Below are 26,613 nucleotides of genomic sequence, written 5' to 3' on the forward strand. Positions count from 1 at the left end.
AGAAGAAAAAAATTATCTATTCAGAGAATCTCAAATAGTACTTATTGTCCTGAGTGATGTTCACACTGAAGAAGAATGGAAGATTAGGGAGGAAACACAAGTTGTGACCTAATTTTTCAGGTTCTTTAGTGACAGGCAAGAGACTCAAACTGATCTTGTAATTAAATGCTCATATTCTCTTGCTTGAATCTACTTGTCAACTACCTTGAGAAATTAGAAGAGGTACATCTTGACTCTTATAGTAGTAAAAAAAATGAATGTAACATTTTTGAAGTCTCAAGAATAATTTAATAGTCGTCAGTAATAGTTTTATGGAGTTGTTTACATGAGGATATTAAAAAATATATAATATATGCTGCTGATTAATGTTTAATTTATATAGCTTGTTGATAATACTCTGCCCCCCAGAAGGAACTTACATTTTTGTTGAATTAATGAATTGTTCAATAACACTTGGTTTGGAAAATTTCTTCCAGTTCCTTACCCTGGTTCACTGGTAAATTGAGATCATTTGTAGAATGAGAATGTGGTTAAAGAGCTAAAAAGTATTACAATTGATCCGGCTTCCTGCCTTCTGAATCAAATGTGATTCCCCCTCATTTGAGACCTCTAAAGTAGAAATGATGGTCTGCTAGGGGGTGTAGTGGATAGAGTACCACACTTGGAGTCAGGAAGACACATTTTCCTGAGTTCGAATCTGCCCTCAGACACTTACTATCTGGGTAACCCTGGACAAGTCACTTAATCCTACTTGCCTCAGTTTCCTCATCTGGAAAATTAGCTGGAGAAGGAAATGATGAACCACTTCAATAACTTTGCCAAAAAAAAAAAAGGGGTAACAAAGCATTGAACATGACTAAAATGGATGAATGATAAAAAAAGTAGAAATTGTGGGAGAAGGCTGGATAGACAGTAATGAAGGAAAGAACCAAAAACAAGGGAATCAAGTTCAGTTTAAAAAAAGGAATTGTGAAGATGAAGTTAATGATTTTGGAGTTTTAGATAAGTTTAAAGACTGAGCTCAAGTTGGGGTGGAGTGGGATGGGGTAGAGGTTGGATTTTGGAAGTTTCCAGGAGAAAAAAAGAATTTGATGAGAAGATGCATTTGGTACAAAAAAAAAAGGACTCCACTTCAAAAAGATTGAGGAAGAGGGTACAAAGATAGAGCTTCTTGCTAATGGATTGAGGAAGTAGGGGTTATGGGTAAAGGGGATAAAACAGAGTTCTTTGATCATTGTTATACTTCAAGCTTCTCTACCATGGAGAATAGCCTTTGGATTAGAAACAACAGATCAAATTTGATTAATAAGGAACTGAAACCTAACAGTAAGTTAGGAGATAGTAAGAAAAGACCAAGCTACCCTCAACAAGTTCAAGGTGACCAGGCCCAAACAAACTTCCTCACAGAGTAATAAAAGAATTGGCAGACATGATTGCTGGGTTTAGGAAACTGAGTCATGGGGGAAGGGCCATAGGACTGGAGAAGGACAAGCATTCCTCTAATTTTCAAGAAGGAGGAGACTTTGGAAACTGTAAGCTAATATGCTTGATTTTGATTCCTGGCAGAGTTCTAGAATGTATTTGCAACACTCTCTTGCTCAAGGCATTGCAAGGCTGCTGTGATACATGTGTGCTGAAGGAGAAGCAAAAATCCTCAGGGTATTCTTATCCAAGGAGCCAGGGATAAAATCTCGAGAGAATCAATAAGTATAAATTCTCGCTAAACAAGGAACAGGAGAAGGAAGGGGATAGGATGGAAAACATACTTGTGATTCATAGGAAAAGAGTGGTGGAAGCTAAAATGTTGTCTATTGGGGAGGGAGAAGGGCCCTGGACTCTTCAGTGCTTTAAAGCCAAGTGGCTTCAAATATGATAATTCAGATTCTGATCTGAGCAACATCAATAGAAAGAAGAGAAACCAAAAGGAGAAAAGAGGCTAGGGCAGGAGAACAGGTGGCTCTTAGCATCACTACTACTGCTGATGTGGCCATGGGGGCTGCCATGACTTTGAATTCACAGCACAGGGAATGCTGAAACAAAAAGGTGAGAGACTAGCTGTTCCTGTTCCCTACAATTTGCTTATTTATTAATTCTCTCTGTCCCTCTTACAGAATCTATATCACTTTCCTTATTTCCTTAAAAGCAATTATAAATAAAGAAAAAAATATATTTACTTTTGGTATTGATCATGTGCTCTCAAAAAGAAATTGGTTTCTTTAAGCTATCATTTGGTACATGTAGTTGTGTTCTTGGGCAACCATTTTTTGTTTGTAGTGCATTTATGTAGATAAGAGAAATTGTCATAAGGTACAGTAACATTATGAAAAATATTTGTAAATTATTTAAACATTTTTGCACTGATTGATAAAATCAACATACCTGGTCTACCTAGTGTTAAAAGAATCAATGAAACAGGAAGTTATGATTGGCCTGGGTCACAGAGAAAAAGAGATTCTCTAATTGCTGAGAATTTTCAGTAGCAAGGAAGATCAATCAAAGCGATTTTTATTGATGCTTACTATTAGAGATCCTCGAAAGTAGGTATCTATGGCCATACAACTATTAAATGAGACTATAAGACTCTCAATCCAAATGGATGGATTGAGAATGGAATTCTCAATGGAGAATTGGATTCATGAGAAAGGAAAAGATCTGGGGGTTTACTGGATTATAAATTCAATATGATTCAACAACATGATATGGTGGTCAAAAAAAAAAAGCTAATCCAAATTTAGTTTGCATTATGAGACACATAAAATAATATAGTAGTCCTACTCTATCTTAACTGCTCAGATCACACACTGAGTGTTATGTTATTCCAGGATCTTGGAATAATAATATTAATAATAATAATCCAGGACCAGAAAGAGACCTAAAAGCCCCCCATGATCTAATCCAGGCAAATCTGGGGCTGCAATTTTATGAACATTGCATATTCCTATCCTGCTGTTGCTGTAATTGGTGACTCTTAAAGCTCATCTTTTCTCAACACAATGCTCAGGGCCTGCTACCCAGGGCTGCTGCTGCCTCACCTATGTCACCTTCTCCTCCCACCCTAGATTTGTGGCCCAAGAGTGGTAGCTATAATCCCTATAGCTGGGACCTATCCTCATCAGGGCTTGGTTTGGATCTTGAGATGGCCCAGCATAAGTTTCTCTTATGCTGGTACACAGTCTCTTCCATAGCACTAGAAGGCTCCCTCCACACTCCATGCAGCGTGCTCCATGCTTGATCCTGTCTCCAGTGTCCAAAGACCTCCCTAAGTCTCTCCATATGCCAAAGGACTCACTATGAATTTTTCCTGAATTTGTTTAATTAGGATCCAATCTGGTGTTCTTTCTAGGTCCTTGAGGACCATGTGAAGAGTTCATTGCACTGATTCCTATTCCTCTGCCATCTTGGCTCAACCCCATTAAATGTCCTTGATTGTACTATTAAGGATGGTTTATAGTGATTTTTTTATCCTCATAACTTCTAGTAAACATTATTGGTATTCATTATAGAAAAGTTATTGTAATAACAGAATCTTTCAAGAAGTATATTCAGCACTTGATGATAGTTGCACATTTTCCACTGAACCAGTGAAATTGAGGCTCACTAAAGAGAATTAAAATTATGATTGAATAAAGACATACTCAAGATATTGTGGATATGTCCCACTGTCAATCTCTAAAACCATTGTACTTTTAAGCTGAATAGTTGACATTTCTCTAGTATTTACTCTTTTATAACAATTTATCTTACAATGATTTTACATACTTAATGTATATTATCGCATTTTATGTTCACAACTTTACAAGGTAGGTACTACAGGTTTCCCAATGTTAGGACAAAGATCATAGGATCATCGATTTAAATCTAGAAGAGAACCTTAGAGTCAAAGAATCCAAGTACCTCATTTTACAAATGAGAAAACTGAAGGGCAGAGAAGTTAAGTGACTTGCCAAGGGTCTGAGGCAAGAGTAGAACTCAGGTCTTCTGACACCAAGTCCATAATGCCATTCACTATGCCACTTAGCAGACCCTTAATAAGCTTAGGATAAGAGCTATAATTCCACTGGTAAACAGGATTCTCAGGGGGGAAACTCCTTCTGCCAAAGCAGCTCAGAACCTCTTCTGTTTAGTCTCACACAGTTACCTAGAGCAATGAGTTTTTACTTGCTCAGTGTCACACAGTATGGTAGGACATAAACCCAGGTCTACATGACTTCAAGGATAGCTTTCTTCTCCATTATACTATGCTGCTCTACCCTCTACCCTCTACCCTCTACCCAATGGAAAAAAGAGAATGAGAAAAAAGAGAAAGGTGAAGTAACATACTTGTGGTGACAAAGTCAATAACAACAAGATTCAAACCACATGTCTATGCATTCCATATCTAGCATTTTTTACTATACCATATTGCCTTGATAGAACTAATATGTCATATTTTTCTGTAATACTGATAATCAATATTAAAGAGTGCCTTAAGGCTTGCAGAGTAACTATTTCACAAGATGTCTGTGGCATAACTGGTACAAACATTATTATTTCCAGTTCCCAGATGAGGAAACTTGCTCATAATCACTCAACTAGCAAGAGGCAGAGCTCAAATTGAACCCAAGTCACACTCAATACTCTTTTCATAATACTATGGTGCCTCTCAAGTATTCATTTCTTTAACAAATTAGGAAAAGAAGAGTAGAAATATCTGACAGGACATTGAAATACCCAGAGGCAACCTTTGGTAAAACTGAGCTCAATTAAATTTTTTTTTTTTACTTCTTTGCCTTCATTTAGCAGCCCTCTTTACTTCCCAACTCTCTTGGGTTTGAATTAAACTAGGGTAGCAACACTTGACCTGTAAATGATGCAAAGTTTCAGCTATATATAGTTCCTCCATAAAATATTACCAATAACGTTATAATTAATTAAATGACTTTGGGTTCTCAAAAAACCTGAGCTTTTTGCCAGGTCCTGACATATACATAAGCCTTCAAGTTTCTAGAAAATAGAATACATATCTGTTAAAGGACCAACCTAATAAAGTTTGAGTAACAATTTTTTTTTTTGCTTTTTGCAGGGTAGAAGGGAGGGCAATTGGGATCAAGTGCCTTGCCCAAGGTCACATGGCTAGTAAGTGTTAAGTGTCTGAGTCCTGATTTGAACTCAGATCGTCTTGACTCCAGGGCTGTTGCTCTATTCACTGCACCACCTACCCACCCCAAGTAACTATTTTTTTAATGGTCAGATAACTTATAGATTTCTGACTGAGGAATGGAAAAGTTTCCAAAAAAAGTATTAAAAGATGATTAAATCATAGATTTCAAATCAGAAGGAAACTTATGAGGGGGGATGGGAGAGGATATAGGAGGGAGCAGATTGGGGGAGGGGTATACAGTGGGGTCCCTGTTTTGGGGTGGTGGGAAAGGGAAAGATAGGGAGAAAATTTGTAACTCAAAATCTTGTGGAAATGAATGATGTAAACTAAAAATAAACATAAAATTTAATTTAAAAAAATAGAAGGAAACTTAAAAGTCATCTAATTTAACATCTCGATCCCATCTTACAAAAGAACAGCAGATGACCAGACTAGTTGAGTGAGTCTTCTATCACATAAAAAGGATGTGGAAGATCTGGGATTTGAATACAAGTCATCTAAATTCCAATTACAGCACTCTATTCCCAGCAATTCACCAATCTATGACATTACTGAAGTGTTTAATTCCCACAGGGTGTAAGCTATCAACTAACAACTAATTTGCTAATTGCTTCCTGAACCAGTCACTCAGGTTATAGTGAGAGGTTAGACATCCAGGTAACCTACCAGGAATGGATTTCTAATGCTGCCTTGAAAAAAATATATATTCTTCTTTCCCTACTCCAAATTCGCCCGTTGTGCTTTAATATATTAGGTGTTCTATTCTTTGTTATTTGGGGTTCTGTGAACTCCTTGAGATGATATAATCTCCTTTACCTTTTTTAGGATCCCCATCACTTAACACATGGCCAGGCCTGTAGTAGGTACATAATAAATATTTATTGACTGATTGGTAGCAAGGCCTTTCGACCCCATTCCAGCGTCTAATCAAAAACATCATGGATACAAATACTTTACCAAATTATAAGGCTGTATTTGAATGAGTTATATACTTAAAAGGCACAGGACTTTTAACTTATATCAATTAAAATTCACCTCTTTTTCCCCTTTTATTTATATTTGATCAGGAAACAGGTTCACAAGGCAGGACAAATATAGATTCCTTAGCTATCAATAATCAAAGGAAAATGTTCAAAGAAAACTGTAGCTAAATGCAGCCAAGGCCCAAAAAGTACAGAGAATCCCCTAAAATGGTCCCATGTATTTGAATATACACTACTTGAGGTTATCATTATATAAAATAAGAAAATTGATTCCAGCCTAATGGAAATATACAGTATGAATCTGAATAATGGTTCACCACTTTAATTCAGGGGATCACTTCAAGAGATTCATACTAATAGAGACCTACTTATAAAGACTTCTTTCTTGTTTGCATTTATCATAACCTAACTGCTACATCATGAATTTATCTCTGGCATAATAGGTTATTATGTTCTGTTATCAGAACAAGGATGTATTAAATAGATTCAGAGAAGGGAGAAGGTAGATGATTAGTCATTACTGATGATTTATTTCTACTAAGATAAATATGTGTTAAATTCTCTTCTTGGTCTAACCAATATAGAGGTAATCCCCAAAGCCAGGTAGTAATTAGTCCTAATAATAAATTTAACCACTGTGAACTTTTTTAAAGTTTTCATTTGGAAAGGAAATATTATTTCTTACTATTAAGAACCCAATATTCTCAAATCTGCTGATTCACATTTTTTGATGAAGCCAATCTTCCTTAACTATCATTTAAGAAAACAACATTCCTTGAAAGAGACATGGTGAAACACATTTACATTTATGGTAATTCTATTTAACTTATAATGGCCTTCCCTAAGTTGTGGTGGCTCCATTGTCTATGGAGAAATGCTGAGAGAGGGCAGAGGAGTCTCTTTGAAAAGACTTTACAGACTGTTAGATATTTCCCTCACATCAGATTTTCCCTTCTAAATAATCCCAATCATGTGGCATCATAAAAAAGATTGTCACGGTTCTTCACAAATGCATTTTGGGGAACATTATAATGCATTTAAAAAAATTCTTATTCTTTATCTTAGTTTCCACCTCTGCTCAGTTTCTATGCATTTCCTCTCACTGGTAACCTTCGTAACACCCACCTTCAGAGGAACAAAAGTAACATCAAGGAACAGTTTCTTAACACAGCCGGACAAATTACACTCATGGATAGAGCAGTGTGTGTTGGTTTGGAGGTGCAAATATGCTTTCTGAGGTTTCCTGAAGCTTTTTCCCTCTCCCAGAGCAACCAGTACAATAAGCAAATCTCTACCTATATTGTTGAAACTCCAACATTTAATGTTTCAGCATTACAATAAGCATTCTCTTTCTACTCCTTTTAATTCTTTATAGGAAAAAAAAAGAAAAGTTATGGTTGGCTCACACATATAGAGCCTAATTGTAATGAAACATGAAATTATTTACAGTGTACTTAATACCTGGAAGAAGAGTCTTTATTTCAAACAGGGGCTGCCTGAGCAACAAAATAAGTCTACAGAAACAGTGAACAACAATCTTCATTCTTGACTTTGGACTTTGTCATTCTGGGTGGGCCATGAGAAATGGACAATTCTTCCAAAAGGAAAATCATTTTAGAGAAAGGACACAGGTTCCCAAAACCTAGTAAGGAAAACATGATTTTCTAGAATGTATTCATTTGTTTCTTGACATCATTCTTACCCCCACCACACACACACATACACAAACATTTCTATCTCCATCAAATTGGTTCATGGTTGTAGGACCATAGAATTAGGGGTGGAAGAGAAGATGTGTAGGCTAATGTTCTAATTTTACAGAGAAAAGACACTAAGTTAAAGCAGGTTAAAGTGACCTGAGCAGCATTCTTGGGAACTGAACTCTAATTCCATAGCCAGTGCTGCTTCCACTATGTCACACTTACATACTTAGCATACTCATGTATACTAATACATACTTATGACAATTGTCTGTGGGGGTGGGGTAAAGGTTGAAACAGAGGAAAAGAAGGGATAGATCAAGATTAGAACCCTCTTTAGCAATAGGAAGGCCATCAAGGAATGGAAAGCCTAAGCTTAAAACTAAAACAAGAATCAATCACAATTGGTGAATTTGTCAGTGGTAGTAGAACTTCAAGACCATGTGCCCCAAATACATCCCTATTCCCCTCGGGTTCTTTTCCTCTCTGCCATAGTGTCACAGTCCTCTGGTATCAGTTGAAATGCTTAGTTACTTATTAAGAAAAGAAAACAAGGGCTCTTTCAACTCCTCTCTCTAGTGTTTTGATACAGAGTAATTTGATTGAATTAGGCAGCTATGTGGGATAGTAGATAGATGTCCAAACCTGAAGTCAGGAAGAGTCATCTTCCTAAGCTCATTTCTGGCCTCAGATACTTACTAGCTGTGTAACCCTGGGCAAGTCCCTTGACGTTATTTGCCTCAGTTTCCCCATCTGTAAAATGACTGGAGAAGAAAATGTCAAAGTACAGTAGTGTCTTTGCCAAGAGAATCCCAAATGGGGTCCTGAAGAGTTGGAGATGATTAAAATGACTGTGTGCCAATGTGCCAAACTTTTTGCAGGAATGGAAGGAGAATAGACCATAAGGATACAGGGCACTAGAAGTATAAGAAGTAATCATAAAGATCGTGTGGAGGAGAGGGTGCAGAGAAAGAAGTAAAAAATGGAGAATAACAAAAAAAGAAACTCTGATTCTTTACATTTTTGGCAATGACCAGCCTTAGTATTCTTCAACTACTTACAATCTTCACAAACTGTCAGTCTGATTCAGAAGTGTTGGGAAAACCTTTAAAAAAGACACCAGAAGGTAGCAGGCCATTTGCCCATGCAAGCCTCATCTTCTCAAAGAGAATTATCTAATATGTTTAGATAATTCAGTTTAATGAAACACAATTCAACAAGTGTTTATTTAGATTCTGTCAGTGAGACTAGCACTATGCTAGGCTAGGTTTGAAGAGAAATGACTTTGCCAGAAGTGACATTAAGATTATGGCTCATTCAGAGAAAGGGTCAAGTTGTACTGGCTCCAAGTCTCCTGCTCTACCTAACATATCAAGGTACCTCAGGCCAGATTAGCAGTTAACCTTTTTTCAACTAAGAAATGAACTTTCCTCAAACAACCCACTACTTCAAGTGGGGCAGTTTGGAAAATGTTTTTAGATATTGAGGGAAGGATAATTTCATTTTCATCCTCCCAGGGCCCTGAAGAGTTCTTGACTCATAGTAGATACTTAACGGACTTTTGTGGAATGAAATGACTTTGTATCCATCTCTTGGTTATCCAGGAAAATATGTTATGGTGAAAAGACATGGGATTTGGAGTCAGAGGACCTCAGGTCAAACCACAGCTCTGATGCTTTCTCCATTTGTGACTTGGAGATCTTCTTAGGACTATTTCCTTATGTATAAAATAAGGAGATTAGATTAGGTATGCTTTCAAGTGCCTTTCAATTCTAAATATATTATCCTAGGCCTGGTAGATTTTGACTGGGGTGTGTGTGTATGTGTGTGTGTGTGTTTGTAGATATATAACCAATATTATATATAACAAATATATACATGTATATCATCTGTATTTGTAAATTAATGTGGTAATCATCTCCCCCTCTCTCCACACATTACAAACACACACACACACACACACACACACACACTGATTTAAATTCAACAACATTCTTTACATCTTTTGTCTCAATTGATCACATCACAGATTAGAAGAAGGGTAGAGAACCTGTGGCCTTGAGACCACATGTGGCCTTCTAGGTCCTTGGCTGTGACTTTTGACTGAGTTCAGGTTTTTAAGAACAAATCCTTTTATTCAAGGGATTTGTTCTGTGAAGTTTGGATTCAGTCCAAGGGCCACACTTGAAGACCTCTCCATGTGACCTCTCCACCCCTGGATTAGAGAGACTCATTGTTTTTCTAAGGTCAAACAGATAGATGATAAGTAGAGCCAGAATGTGAAACCAGATCTTCTAATTCCAATCTGTTAACAAATTTGTATTAAGTGCCTATTATAAGTATTATCTAGTAGGCAAAATTGAATTTCTAGTTCATTGCATTTTCCAACATGCCATATTTCATCTCTTTTAAGTCTGATTATTTAATTCTCAATACAACAATGGGCAAGGTCTTAAGATGTGTCTTAAAGTCCTGACTCTGACCTGTACTTTCTAGGTAATAAGACCTTGGGTAAATAACTTTTCCTTTCTGTATGCTTTTTCTGCTTTATAAAATGATAGAGTTTCTAACAGTCTCTAAGGTTGCTTCCAGCTCTCATTCTATAATCCTATGTCCCTATTTTAGTTTCACAATTTAGAAAACTGAGACTAAGAGATGTTAAGAGATTTGCCCACAGTTAAAGAGTCAGTAAATGCCAGATCCAGGATGAAAATCCAAATCTTCTGACATCAAGGGCAGTCCACATTCCACTATACCATAATGCCCATGCTGTAAAATTTCTCATTTGATCTTAAGAACAGCCCTCTGAGGCAAGCATGAATCATTTCTATTTGACAGGTGAGGAAAGAAAAGGCCAGAGATGACATAAGTAAATATTTAGAACTAGAAGGAAACTCACAGATCATTTATTAACTTCAACTTCTTCCCTTATTAGATTTGCATATTACTCAGTGATTTTTCAGTTGTGCCCAACTCTCTTTGACTCCATTTGGAGCTTTCTTGGCAAAGATACTGAAGTGGTTTTACATTTCTTTCTTCAGCTCATTTTACAGATAAGAAAACTGAGGTAAACAATGTTAAGTGACTTTCCCAGGGTCACACAGCTAGTGAGTGTCTGAGACCAGATTTGAATTCAAAAAGATGAGTCTTCCTAACTCCAGGCTAGGAGTTCATTTATTTAACAGTTGGGGAAATTGAGGTCTAACCTGCTATAAGTAAAGTAGGTGGTGAGTAAAAAAGCCAAGAAAACATCAGATCTTCTAACTCCAATCCCCATTTATTTCCCATCACATCATGATTTCACAGATCATAGATCTGAAGAAAGAAGAGGCTTCAAAGTTCATCCACTCCCAACTCCTTTTTTAGTCAAGGAAATTAAGGTCCAAAAAAATTTGTCCAACATCACATAACTGGTGAGTGGCTGACAGGATTTGAACACAGGCCTTCTAACTCTAAATACAGAGCTTATTCCAATACACCAATATAGATAACTTCAGCACTGTGGTAAGAAGAGTTCTGATTAAATGAAAGCAATGAGCTGTGTTGAAAAATGTCCCTCAAACATTCACAGGTTCTGTAGAAAGTGGAGATACACATCTAACAGCCAAATTCCATTGGCTAACTCTGTGAACTACCTATTTATGGCATTATCTGAAAGAGTCAGAGAGCAGTCTCAATAACTAACACAGAGATAGGTTTGGAAGATGAAGACCTTGGAGAGGCACGTTCCATGCTGGATCCAGCTTAGGCAGTTTTTCAATTTGTCTATAATGTGCCTATTGATTTGGAACTCTGTAGATGTGCATGTCATTTGGTATGGATGGATTTGTCTGACTTCTTGTCAAATCAATGTTTATTGACAAAAATCTATTTTGTTGTTTTGTCACAGAAATCTATATTGGCACCTATCCCTGTGGATATTTGGCTAGTCAGTGTCAACTGGAGATGCCAGCTAGAGCTTTGACTGTTTTTATGGTGCCAGCTGCTGTCTTGGCTTCAGTTTCTTTTGTTCAAATTGTAAATGAGGGCAAGGCACCCAAATCCACCCCAGTCTGCTCGATGGGAAATGACAGGAGCCTGATTTCTTAGAGCTAAGCAGTAGAGCTTTCATGAATGAGGAGCCAGATATAGGGTGGGGATGGATGTTGGAAGAGGTCCTACAGATGAATGGACTAGAAGGACAATGTCTGTACATAGCCTTTCACTTTCAGAAAAAGTTTGAATTTTTCTTTCTTCTTCTCTACATATAGGTACATATATACATACACATATATGTATATATGTATGTATATAATTGTCTAGTTGTATATATGTATGTAATATATGGAGAAAGGTAAAACATAAATAGATAAATACTTGGAAAGAAAGGTTTCTCTCTATACACACACACACACACATATATACATATATATATACTTCACATATCATAAATGTATGTATAAGCACAAGTGCATAACCTAGGCATATATATACATAAGTGTAAAATATGTAAATAATGAATATAATCTATATCTTTCTCCATATGTATGCATATGTGTGTATATATACACACACTTGTATATATCCTCTCCATATATATACATACATAATTCACATATATTATCATTAGATCTATACACCTAAACATTTGTATATATATAAAAATGTATGTGATTAAACTATATAACTATATCTATATATCTGTTAATCTATCTAACTATAGACTGAGAGACAGAGATGGTATCTATGATTTCATTGCTCTAGGGAATTTCCAGTGTGAAAACTCCCTCCACTGATGCAGATTAGTTACTCTTTAACTTATATATAATCTTACAGAGTTGCCTGGGTCATGTTAGGCACTTAATATGTACTTGTTGATTAAATTAACTATATTTAATATTTAACTATATTTAAAGTATATATAAAGAAAGGACGCTGCCAAAGACACAGAGACAATGAGAATATACAAAGTTAAGGGTATTATTTGGTATTAACTCATGTAAATCTGGGCAGCTTGGTGGCACAATAGATAGAATGCCAAGCCTGGAGTTTAGAAAGACTCATCTTCCTGAGTTCAAATCTGGTCTCAGACACTCACTAGTTGTGTGACCCTGGGCAAGTCACTTAACACTTTTTGCCTCAGTTTCCTCATCTGTAAAATGGCCTGAAGATAGAAATAGAAAAGTACTCCAGTATCTTTGCCAAGAAAGCTCTAAATGGAGTCAAAGAGTCAGACAAGACTGAAAAATCACTGAGCAATATGTAAATCTAGTAAGGGAAGAAGTTGAAGCTAATAACAATGATAAAAATTTGGAAATACTGATGTCCTTGATGATCCATCATGGATGAGAAATGTCTTTACTGGACAGAAAAATCTGTTTGTATGATAGAACAATGAGGTTTCTGGCAATAAAAGGCTAAGTGTATAAAGAATGAGGCGAATACACTACTAGGTCTGTATTCCAAAGAGATCATAAAAAATGGCAAAGGACCCTCCCACATATAAAAAATATTTATAGCAGCTCTTTTTGTGGTGGCTTTTTGTGTAGGGATGCCCATCAATTGAGGAATGACTGAACAAGTTGTGGTATATGAATGTAATGAATACTATTGTGCTACAAGAAATGATGCACAGGCAGATTTCAGAAAAACCTGGAAAGATTTGAATAAACTAAAACTGAGTGAAGTGAGTAGAACCAGGAGAACACTGTACTCAGTAGTAATAACATTGTGTGATTAAAAAAAAACTTTGATAAACTTAGCTCTTCTCAGCAACACAATGATCCAAGACAATTCCAAAAGACTCGTGATAGAAAATGCTATCAATTAGTCCATCAACAAGCACTTATTAAGTACTCCCTTTTTGCTAGAGACTGTACCATGAACTGGAGATAAGCAAAAATAGTTCCTTCCCTCAATGAACTTATATTCAAATTGAGGATACAATCTTTAAATAACTATGTAGCTATATGATATATACATTGTTGAAGAAATGCAACCTCTGAGGGAAGGCAGTAACCTCTGGGAACAGAGGCATGGTATGGGGAGAAAGATCTGCAGAAAGTGGGATAAGTAGTTTGAAAGTTGCCCCTTTGGAACAGCTGTCACTGAAATGATGTCTGCCAATAAAGGAAGAAGCATATTCCCTTGAAGAATGTCCTAGGTGATCTTTCCCTTTGAAACTCAAGAGCCCTTACCTTATCTGAAGCAACAGTATGGTGGTGAGCTTTACATGCCTAGCTGTCTTATCAGCTTCTAATCTATCAATATTATGAAGACTTTCAGGGCAGCTAGGTGGCACAGTGAATAGAACACCAGCCCTGGAGTCAGGAGGACCTGAGTTAAAATCTGACCTCAGACACTTGACACACTTACTAGCTTTGTGGCTTTGGGCAAGTCACTTTACCCCAATTTCTTTGCCCTGCCCCCTCCAAAAAAGCAAAAAATAAAATATATATATATATACATATATATATATATTTATATATTATGAGGAGCTTAGGATATATAGGGTCAGGCAGATTGTGGCAAGCTGCTTTCATCACTCTCGAGAACGGAAGTGTGGGGCCAGCCAGGTGGCGCAGTGAGTAAGAGTGCCAGCCCTGGCATCGGGAGATCCGGGATCGGTTCCGGCCTCAGATACTTGGCACCCACACAAAATAACTGGCCATGTAAACTTGAGCAAGTTACTTAATCCCAATTGCTTAAAAAAAAATTAAAAAAGAATGGAAGTGTGTTGGGGAGATAAGGAAAGGTAGGCAAAAAGCGATGGGACAGTCCTGGTGGTGGTATCTGTTCTGGTTTCTGCATTTCAAGAACCATGGAAAACCAACTTGGGCATTAATTACTAGAAAAGTTTGGCAGAAGGAACAATGATGGACTTGGAACCAGCAAAGACTGAGATTCAAGCCTTGCCTCCAACATTTATTTGATGTGTGACCATGGACAAGGGAAAGGAGGGAGAAAGGAAAAGACTGAGGAAGGGAGGGAGAAGAAAAGGGACAGAAGGAAGGAAGGAGATAGGAAAGGACAGAGGGAGATCTTTTCTTGTTGGTTTATACAGCTACAGATCTGGTTCCGTAATAAGGTTGTGGGTTTCTGATACAGAAAAATCCTCAAGTACTTGTGATAATATAGTCATAGAGTCTCATATTTGGGAGGGTCTTCTGAAGGCATGTTATTGAAAACAGATTATCTCCTTTTATCCCTCACTAAATTTTCCCTTCTCAAGGCTAAATATTCCTATTTCTTTTGACCAGTTCTCGTGTGTTAAGACCTCAAAGTTCTTCTTGCTCTCTATCTTTAAGTCCTCTGAAAAAGTGGTACCCATAACTGTATAGCATGTTGCAGAAATGTTTGGACTAGGTCAGAGTTTGAACCAGGCAAGTCTATCAGTGCACACATACATCATCTCTTGATATACCCTACAATCACAAGAACATTTTTGTATAAATGTAAAACGTCAGTCATTTTTAAGTGATGTTCAGTTCTTAATGACCCCATTTGGGGTTTTCTTGGTAAAGATACTAGAATGGTTGGCCATTTCTTTCTCCAGCTCATTTTCCAGATGAGGAAACTGAGGCAATCAGAGTTAAGTGTCTTGCCCAGTGTCACACAAATAATAAGTATCTAAGGACAGATTTGAATTCAAGAAAATGAATCTTTCTGATTCCAGGGACAGCACTCTATTCAGTAAGCCACTTAGCTGAGCCATCAATACAGAATATAGGTCCTTATATTTAGATATAAGGCTCATACCTATGTCAACCCAAATCAGGTAGAATTTCTTCCGAAATCATAAGTTAAAGAAAAGTCCTAAAATTAGCTCCTCCTATAGGTCTGGCTACTATCAGGGTGTGGAGGTGGCAGAGGAACCTCTGGGAGAATGTAACCTCTTCCACTTGGCTTTTTTATGGAATAAATCCTTCATAGTCTGGCCTTATTGTTCACTAATACCATCAGCACATTCTACTTAATGGCTTTCTTTCTGTTGCTCACATGAGGCAATCCATCTATCTTGGTGCCTTTGATGTGGACATTTCCAATATCCAGAAGAGTGTATCCTTCCACTTTATACATCTTAGAATCCTCAACTTTCTTGACAAAGCATCTTGGGCTTCTACATGAAGCCTTTCCTGACTGTGTCGCCCCTAGCCCTAGTGCCTCTCTACCAAAACTACCTTGAATATCTTTTGTTTTAACTCTGTTTTTGTTTTACTTTTATCCAGATGCATTGTTTCCCTCAATAAAATGAAAGATCCATACTGGCAAAATGCTTACATTTTGTCTTCTAGTTCCAGTGCCTAGCTTAGTTGTAATAAGTCCTTGTTGATTGATCACTTTTTAAGTTTTCTCTTCATAACTGTCAATTAAAAAACCTTCTCTAATACAATTCACACCTCTGCATATGGATTTAGTTTACAAAACAAGTAATTTCTTTCTCTTTATATACTCAGCAGTTATCTACAATCCTAGTAGTTAATACGAGGTCTAAGGAGCCAAGGAATTTCCCCAAAATTGAATTCAGTCACAGCAACAACAGTGTACACACATAGTAAATTCAGAAACACTTTTCATTCCAAGTTCATGTTTTCACATAATATGTTCAACCCCTAAATACCTTTACTCCAAGAGGCCTAGTGGGATCATTCTTGCCCCGCAACTCTGGCTATTGCATTACTTCTAACCCTAAAACTGGTGTGACTCTCTTTCTGGATATGCCTATGGTCTTTCAAACTAAGGTTATAATGGGCTAGAAAAAATTTGTCCTCTGATAATCTCTTTCCTGACCTTTGTCTTTATCTGTATCTAAAAGTTGTGCTTTCTCCAAAAAACAAACCTCACCAAAAACCAACAGAAACACACTCTAAGCTTCTCCCAACCCCAAAATCAAATGAGAAATATTTATTTCCTAAATGAGAAATACCACAATAATTGTTCCTCTCCTATCTTGCATGAAGTCATGAAAAGGAGATTTGCCAAATAGTTCTAAGACTTTTCACATGATCAGCTACGTGTGAGTAATGAAAAGGGATTCAAGATGATTCCGTGAGTATTAAAATCAGTTCATTTAAGGGAAACTGAGAAATTAGTTTAAGTTCCAAGAAAAGAAAAGTTGTTGGCAAGGAGTAACTTTTCACTTCAGTGTATGTGAGGATGTCGTAAGCCTGTACCCACAGGAGGAAATCCTGGACAAGCATGAATAGTGTAACATTTGGATTGAAATTGGTACAAGGTCACTTAGAATTTTTCCCCCTACAAAATGTTCTTTCTATCTTCACTCTGGTGTGTGAGGTGAATTCATAATTCAGAACATTTTTAAGTAACATGGAAAACAATATCAGTCAAACAAACTGTTGTACCCAAGATAGAATCAGAGGGACAGTAAATTCAGTGGTTAAATTCCTTAACCTTCATGCAGGCCTCAATTTATATTTTTAGGAATACAGTTGTCATTTTGAATGCCTGTACTATTCTTCATCTAATGTTCAAAAGATGAAAGAGGTGTATGGACCCATCCCCGTGTTTGTTCCTATATAAAATGACACTAATATGCAAAGACAGCATAGCATATTGGATAGAATAAATAGGCTTTGTGTCTGAAAGCTCTGAGTTCAAAGCCTACCTGTGACACATAGTAGTTGTTGGACTAAATAGGTAAGTCACTTAAGCCACTGAGTCAAAAAGCAGTTACTGAGTACTACTATGTCCTTGATCAAATGGTATGTGCTGATATATATATATATATGTATATATACACACATATACATATATAAACACATATATTTCTGTATGCATGTATATATGTATGTGTGCATTATTATATACTATATATACTATATACTACCATATACTATATACTACTCATATAAACTACTATATGCTGATAAAAAGGTAAATTATTAACATTGATCAATATGAGCCTTCTATGTCATGTCACTGTGCTTAGTTTTAAAGATACAAAGAAAGTCCAAAACCCAACAGTCCCTTTTCTCAAGGAGCTCAATCTAATGAAGGAGACAACTATATATACTATAGTTGTCTACATATATACAACTATATATATATAACTATATATATATATATGTACACTACTATATACAGAGAAGATGTAGGCAAGATAAACAGGACATTATCTCAGAGGGCAGGCACTAAGATCCAGGACTGGGAATGGCCTTTTGTAGAAGGTAGGCATTTAACTGAAACCTGAAGGAAGCCAGGGAAGCGAGATGAGAGAGAGATGCTGATATGAAGGAAAGCCATTGAAAATGAGTAATCAGGAGATGGAGTATCCTGTGAGAGAAGCATAAAGGAGGTCAATGTCACTGAATTACAGAAGATATATGGGGGTGGGGGTGGTATTGGGAAGAGAGGGTACTAGTAATATGTAAGAAGACTGGAAAGGTAGAAAGGAGACAGGTTATGACAGACTTTAAAAATCAGTGGCATTTATATTTGATGCTAGAGGCAATAAGAATCACTGGAGTTTATTGAATAGGTTGGACTTGCACTGTAGGAAGATCAATTTGACAGCTGAATGGAGGATGAACTGAAACAGGTAGAGACTTGAAGCAAAGAAGCGAACCAACGGGCTATTACAATAATGAGGAATTGAGGTATCGAGGGCTTGCACCAGTGTGGTGGCATGTCAGAGAAGGGGAAAGGGCTTATATGAACGACTTTCAGAAAGTCAGAAGGATGTAACACTATAGATATTTGGCAAATCCCTAGGCTTACAATCAGGGATTTTGACCAATAGGGAATATGTAGACTGACAGAATCAATCACTGGTTCTTTCTATATTCACATTATGTATACACATCCTTTCTAAGTTTCTAAGCCAATGGCATCACAGCAATGGCCTACCTTCCAAAATAACACCCACTTAGGTTTATATATATTGAGTTCAGGGCTATACTGATAGAATGGTAAATCATAAACACTGATCTATATGAGCCATCCATGCCATACATATATGCACATATGTGCATATATATGTATGTATATATACACATTCACACATACATATATATATATATAGATATACACATTCATGATTTGAAGAAGCTGCACCTCTTTGTATAGAATGGGTAAATAATTTCAGGACCTGTGATTTTATTAGTATGGGAATTTTTTCCACTAAGGTAGATTGCTACCAGTCTATAATTTATAGCCTGAGACAGTTGCCTTAGGCTCAGAAAACTTTGCTGAATTGCAGCTTTTCACATAGCTTCAATGTACAGATGTACAATGTACATTGAAATGTAACCTAAAACAGTACTTCAAAGATTATACTGTCTTCTGTGTATTCTTGGTTCTTTGTCTACATGGTTAAGATTGAGTCTCCTGTGATTCGTATTAGAAATTTGTCTTGTCTAATGTAGAAAGTATAATCTTTCCAGGTCATTCAAACGAGCTGGGGATCCAAAGTGATCTCTGGTTTCAGAATGATTCAAAAGTCCTGTTCATTTATTTTTAAACCCCTGAACTTGAACAGGATTCACAGTTACCAAGGAAAAGGACCTCAGAATTGATAGGAATATTCTGAAACATGTGAGATTCAGGGCAAGGAAGAAAAAACTTATCCTAGAGGACTGGAGGCAGTTCTATCTAATATTCTGATAAAAGCAGCTAGGTGTCATAGCAAATAGAGTACTGGACCTGGAGTCAGGAATACCTGAATTCAAATCTGACCTCAGATACTTACTGACTATATAACCCTGGTCAATCCCCTTTTTTCTCAGTTTGCTTCATTTTTCTCATCCGTAAAATGGCTATAATAATAACACCTACCTCCCAGGGTTGTTAAGATTATCAAGTAAAATGATATTTATGAAGAATTTAGCATAGTGACTGACATATAGTAGATACTTAACAGATGTTTGTTCTCCCCCCCAACATGCTAATACAATTTATAAATATATACATATATGTATAAGTATGAATGATAATGCCTTTGTGATGGGGATTTTCCTTCAGCAAGGGGATATGAGTAATGTACAGTAAAATGAGACTATGACTGGACAAGCAATTCAGAATATGTGAAAAAAAATACTTCCCTGGAAACTGTATTTAAAGGAACCATAATTTTTCTTTGAGGGAAAGCCCCCAAAGAACATAGAGGTAGGTATTTTTTTTACATTTATAATAATAATCATCATAAAAATAATAAAACATCCAGGTCAGGTGCCTACTTCCAATTTTGTGCTGAATAACAAATAGCAAAATATTATATTCTGAGAGCTGGCAGAGACGGACAAAGAGGTGGAATTAAATTTCAGACCTACCCGATCTCTAATTTACACAATAAATATATATTGTAAATCCCCTCAACTTGCATTTGGAGATTATTACTTCATTGTAAAATATTAACATTTCCCCATTTTCTTCTTTTGCTTCCAGAAAACTGGCACTGTATTAAAAACAAGCTTTGGAAACTGCTTGAGTATTCTCCTATCCTCTTTGAGTTGAGGGTGATTGAATAATTAAACCTGGCCTGTTATCAACCATACAAGAGTTGAATGAATCCCAAGTCCAACTGGGGAGGATTTACCATATGAATGTTCCTTTCCTGAGACTAAAACACAGGTTAGATTTCCAAGTTTCTGAATATTGCTCAATGAGAGAAATATGTTGCCCATGAGAAAAAAAAATAAATCAAATGATGGTGTAATCTATAATCAAAGGCAATAATGGCCACAGAACATTTAGAACAAAGGTTTGCTGAGTTAGCAGAGATGTGAAAAAGTTTCATACAATGTACATCCTCAGAAAACAGTTTTTACTGCTTACAAAGAATACACAAGCCCCTTGGTATTTAAAACAAATAAAATCCTTCAACTGTCCTCATACTAACCTGGATTCATTAACTCTTTCTCTAAAGAGGGTGGGAGTGGGAGGTTGAAAATCTGGAATCTCCCTGAATTAGTTTTGGAGTAATGGATCAACCTATTTTGCAACCTTAAAATGAATTTTGAAAAAAATCCTTTCATTTTCTTTTTAATTTATATACTAAAAGGGAAGTACTAGTTCTGGTTCAATGGTCATTTTTGTACTCCTGAGGAAGCTATTTGAATAAAATAATGCAGACTTGTCTATGAAAAAGGGGAAGAGATCTTATTAGGTCCTTCCTCTAAATTGACCTGTGCTGGTAAAGAGAATCCATCTTCCCAGTAAGTGAGGACCAGCATAACATAGCCCTCAGAGTGGTAGGAAACCAAGGTGTCTGCATGGGACAAAGAAAGATTTCATTTTTTCTTCCCATCCACAGGTAGAGGGAGATGAATGATATTTACAGGAAAGTCAATATCCTTGTTTTCATTCCATGGCAAAAACCCCACGTATTACTCAGCCTCAACTCATCAAAAAAAAAAAAATGTGCACATGTGGCATGCATACCAGCATTTGAGTGGGTGGTGAGCAGTAAATCTGTGGAATTAGGAGACGGAAGAAAATGGCTAACATGCAGCCTTAAGAAGGATGAAGAAATGTCCTGATTACTTTTGACCAATGAAGGGTTCTTGTATATATCATTTTAGAAAGTTCACTTTCATAGGCATGGATGGTAGGGAGTATATCTTTCCACATAAGGAACACTAGGGCACAAACATGTACTTACCTAGCTTGATCCAAATTATTTTCCCCACCCAACCCCATCCCCACATACACAGATTGTACTGCATTCTTGACCCTTGTTCAAACCAATTCAATAGGAGTTTATTAACCACCTTCTCTGTGCCAAGTACATGGATATTTATTCTTCCTCCCCAAAGATGATCATTTTAATAGTACTTATACAGGGTGATCAACAGATCTAACAATTAGCCAACCAGCAATTTTTTAAGTCCTTACTACATGTCAGTGAAAATTAAGCAGGTCTTCCCTCAAAAAGTTTACATCCTATGGTACTGGCACTCAATTAATGCTTGTCTATCACTTAAATTAAATGTGCATGCCCCCCATATCATATAATACAACAAAATCATGATTAGTATGTATACTCAAGAAATAGGGTAATCTGATTATTTGGATTTTCTGATTGAAATGTGGATTAACATGAAAATTCTTTTTTTCTTTAGCCCTTCTTAAGAAAAGTCTTTCTAAAAAGTAATTTTTTTCCATATTAATAAGAAGCTAATATTATAGCACTTGATATATAAAATCCTATGTAATACATACTGTTTTCATTTTACAAATGAGCACATTGAGGTTTAGAGGGGTCAAGGGATTTGCTCAAAATGCTGTACAGATAACAAGGGGCTATTCGAGAGCTAGGACTTGAATAGAGGTCTTCTGACCCCAAATTCAATTCAATTAAAAAAAACTATTTATACATTCATCAAGTACCAAGCACTATACCTTCCAGTATGTGAAGATACAAAGATAGATACAGTGTAGACCTTGATCCCTGGATATCAGATGAGAAGGAGGAGGAGGAAGATATTCACAATGGAGAATAGAATAAATGGAAAAAAGTAGCAAAGTTTTCTTGGGCCTGGCATCAGAAACACTTGAATTCATATCCATTTTCAGATCCTTATTGTTTAACCTTTGGCAAATCTCCTAGCTTCTTTTTGCCTCAGTTTCCTTAACTATAAAATAGGGATACTAATAGTACCTATCACACAGGGTTGTTATGAAAATCACATGAGATGATATTTGTTTAAAAATAAAAGCACTGAATACAGTGTCTGGCAAGTAGTAGGCATTCCCTTCCTTCTCCCAAGGGAAAAAAAATTGCAATTTGGGGTATATGGGAAATGAGAAGGTAAGGAGGGTAAGGATACTTATCTTCCTTACCTTCTCATTTCCCATACACCCCAAATTGCAATTTTTTTCTTTTCTGAAATTTCGGAAAAGAAATTTCTTTTCTGAGGAAATGACCACCAGAGTTAGTCCTTAAAAGATTCCAATACGAGGAGAAATGGGTGCTAATCCAGGCATAAAGAGACAAAGAGGACTGGCTCTAGATCATAGTTAATTCAGGTTTTACTGTGTCATGCTCTTTTGCAATTTGGTTCTCAGTAAATGCTATTGCATCATACCAGGGTGTGGGTGAAATTTTCCAGTTCAGGAAGAAGGAATAAGAAAGATGATCAAGTCTAGGGGTAAAGATAAGAGATAGGCCTAGATTTGACTCAGGCCATGGGAAGGGTATGGAAATAAATGATCAAGGTGGAACATGAGGGTTCTTCAGCCTGACTCTGGCTTCTGGTATCAGAACAATGTCCTTAATTTGACCTAATCATCCTGTTCAAGACACCCATGCTCTACCTTGACCATTTACTTCCACACTTTTCCACTTTCCCGAGACACACATATTCCTACCCCTTATTTTCAAGCCTATCAAGAGTGAACAGATATTCTGTTTGAAAATAATAATAATCTAAACAAGTCTTAGGTCTAACATACAGGTGGATATAATAATAATTATAATAATCAGGAACCCAAGGAAAGATATTACATGATAGGGGTCAGACCAATGAGAAGGATTTTGCATAATTGCAATTCAGGAACCAGAAATTTGATTAATAGTTAAAAAGTAGCAGCAGAACCATAATGTCGAGCTCATATGAGACAATAGATGTAAAGCAAACCTTAAAATGCTATAAATATGCCAACTGTTATCATTAGTCTCTAGGCCTATGGTCTGGCAATAACTTCATTGCCTAAGCCTTCTACTGAAGTTCTACTGAGCTCAAGTAATGTCTATAAGAGCAGTACAGGGATGTGTTGAAAAATTTGTGTACAATAATTGCCAATTTTGATTTCTGAGTTATAAATGCTCGTACTGAAAATTTAACAATGACCCTCAAGTGCCAATAAGAACTGACTCAGACAAACCCCTGGTCAGAATATAAAGGTGGAAGGAACCTTTTAGCCTATCTCATTCAAATCTCATTCAATCTCTGTTGTCATTTTACAGATAAGAAAACTTAGGCCCAGAGAAGATGAGTGATTGACCAAGGTCACATAGGTAATAAGTGATAAAGTCAGGATTTGAACACAAAGCCTTTGACTATAGACCCATCTTTTCCACTATATTACACCATGTCTCAGCCTTACTTCAAAAGCTTTTCTTGTTGTTCAGTTATGTTCTTTTCTCTCTTTTTAAAAAATGATTCTTGTGGAGGCAAGAACCAGCCCTTAAGGCCTACAGGAAAGAGTTGGAAACTAGGAGCAATGAGATAAAAGGACAAACCTGGAGGAGATCCTGGAGCATATAACGTTCATGTTTGTATTCCCCAATGGAATCAGGAAGACTCATCTTCTTGAATACCAATCTGTCCTTGGACACTTTTTAACTATGTGACCCTTGGCAAGTCACTTAACCCAGGTTGCCTCAGTTTCCTTATTTGTAAAATGAAGGAAATGGGCAAACTACTCCAGTATCTTTGCAAAGAAAACCCTAAATAGGGTCACAAAGAGTCAGGAACAACTGAAATGACTCAACATCACCAACAAATCCTCAATGCTTAGCATGCTATCTGACACTCGATAAGTCTGAAAAAATGTTTGTTAAACTGTATTGGATTTTCTTGATTGATAGCAGTTATCACTATATACTTCCACCAGGAAGATTTTGGAATGTTGACGGACTTTTCCTTATATTCTCAACTTTCTTTATACAAGGCATACAACTCATGCTTAGGCAGAGTAAATGGCCATCTACAGCATGATTCGAGGCATGTTCCAAATCATTTTCCATCCCCAAACCCCTCTCCACCAAACCAGATATTTTACCTTTAACAACTTATTCCTTTTGGCATAAAAATAATGCAAATTGTCCTGCAAAGGATCATATATAAAGTCACTAACACCTTAACAAAAATACATTGATTAAACCATTTTGATCTAATACTATTAGGAGAGGGAGGGAGTATTGAAGGATAACAATTATGAGAGAAGTGGTAATAAATCAGAAGGATTTGCCAAAGACAAACCTTTTTCCTAGGGAAAGCTCTGGTCCTGTGGTATCCTAAAGAACAAACTCAATCAAGAAAGAAAAATCTGTGAATGCTTATATTTAGGGAAAAGGAGAGGAAATTTTAAGATGAAATTTGATTCCCAGTTAAACCACTAGCTGCTTGTGTGGCCTTATGTTCCATGGGGTCCAGTTCCTTTTACTAGCATAAAAGGGATCCAAATACTTATTTCCTTTCACCTTACTTATTTTTGTGCAAAAAGTCCTTTGAGATCCTTGGAAGCAAGGTGCTATGTAAACCATGAGGGTGCGGTCTTGGAGAATAGGGTGGGGAGTGCTGTGAGGTCCTGGATGGGACTTGGTTTGTCCATGTGCATCCAATTTCTGTTTTTCATTTTTTGGAACCCACCCATGCTGCTGATGGCGTGGGTTATGAATCTGGAAGGAAAAGCCTACATGTACACACAAACACAGACACACACACACACACACACACTCACTCACTCATACACATACCCTAAATAAATGAATAAATAGCTGCCCTCTGCATTAGAAGACCGTTGCTTCTTCCAAAGTGAGTCAGCACAAGCTGGAACTCATTGAGATAACTACCACGCTCTACCTTTCCGGGTTTTGTTTATAAATCGCCTTCAGACTTGCTCATCTAGGAGTGAACAGGAGAACATGAGGGGAGCAAGGAAAAGTACATTCCAGCCTTCCAACTGTGACTTTTGATATGTTGAAAGATCTCTCGCCTGTGCCAGGTTAGATTCAGATCTGGAAATGGTGAGCAGCATACTTTCTTCACTGAAGAAAGCAAAAGAAAAAGTCAGTTTTTCAAGCCACAGAGGATCAAATGATCCTGTCTTTTTCATCTAGGACTTCATTTGCAAGACCAAACAATACTCTAATACAGGAGCAGAGACCTTCATCTAGAAAGAAACATGCTAGCTCAAATGTTCTATGCAAATTGCTTGTAAAATCCTGTTGAAAACATAATAATCTAAGGCAATACTAACGTGTGTTTGTATTGTCATTGTGAAATATATTTCTTAACAATGAAATGTAGGGAAATCACCACATTAAAATGATAAATGATCAGGTGACGAAAAATTAGTATTATAATAAGAGATTAAGCAGACAAGGGGAAAATAGAGGTGTTATCCAAATATTTCATTCTTCCTAAATTTGATAATTACTTTCTTCTTGTGAAACGTCCTAGATAAGAACTTACAAAGGATAGAGGGGGAGAGGCAGAGAGAGAAACAGTGTCACAGAGAGACAGAGACAGAGAAAAAGAGAGACAGAGAGCAAGGGAGAAGGCTTCTTCAGATTTAGAATTGGAATGCCTATATAAACTTAGGGAAGCCATTTAGACTTTATTGGCTTCAATTTTCTCATCTGTAAAATGAGGGGGTTGGTCCAGATTATATTCCAACTCTAAGCCTATGATCCTGTGGTCTCAAACGTCCCTTCTTGATCTAAATGTAAGATTAAATGAGAAGGGTTTCACTGGTTACATATCAGCCAAATTGATATTCCTAAAACATAGATGTGAAACTCCCTTATTTAAAAACCTCTAATGGCTCCCTATTGTCTCTAGGATAAACTACAAAAGCCCCTACCTAACATTTAAAACCCTTTCAAGTCTGGCTCTATTTTATAATAGCTTTTGGTTTGGGTCCCACCCCCACCCCTCATATTACTTCTCTTCATGCCATTTACTGTTCTAGTCAAGGAAGCCTACTGGCTATTACCTGTACACAAATATTCCATCTTCCACCCACCTCATTTGCCTCAATACAAGTGGCTCCCCTCAAATCTGAAAATCATTTCATCCTTACTTCTGCTTCTTAATATTCTTAATTTTCTACGAAATATATTTCA

At 36.7% G+C, this 26,613-nt stretch overlaps 1 long non-coding RNA gene across 1 annotated transcript in view; it reads right to left on the reverse strand.

The window, feature by feature from the left end:
• LOC138145020 (uncharacterized) overlaps positions 1 to 24,820 on the reverse strand; it is a 167,473-nt gene extending 142,653 nt beyond the window's left edge. The window contains exon 1 of the long non-coding RNA XR_011164079.1: positions 24,746 to 24,820. This is a non-coding gene — a long non-coding RNA (uncharacterized lncRNA). The remainder of the gene's footprint in view (positions 1 to 24,745) is intronic.
• Between the last annotated feature and the right edge of the window lie 1,793 nt (positions 24,821 to 26,613).

Source organism: Petaurus breviceps, unplaced genomic scaffold, assembly GCF_028583685.1.
Source record: "Petaurus breviceps papuanus isolate PSGF00001 unplaced genomic scaffold, PetGlider_PUasm1.0 90723, whole genome shotgun sequence".
Lineage (NCBI taxonomy): Eukaryota > Metazoa > Chordata > Mammalia > Diprotodontia > Petauridae > Petaurus > Petaurus breviceps.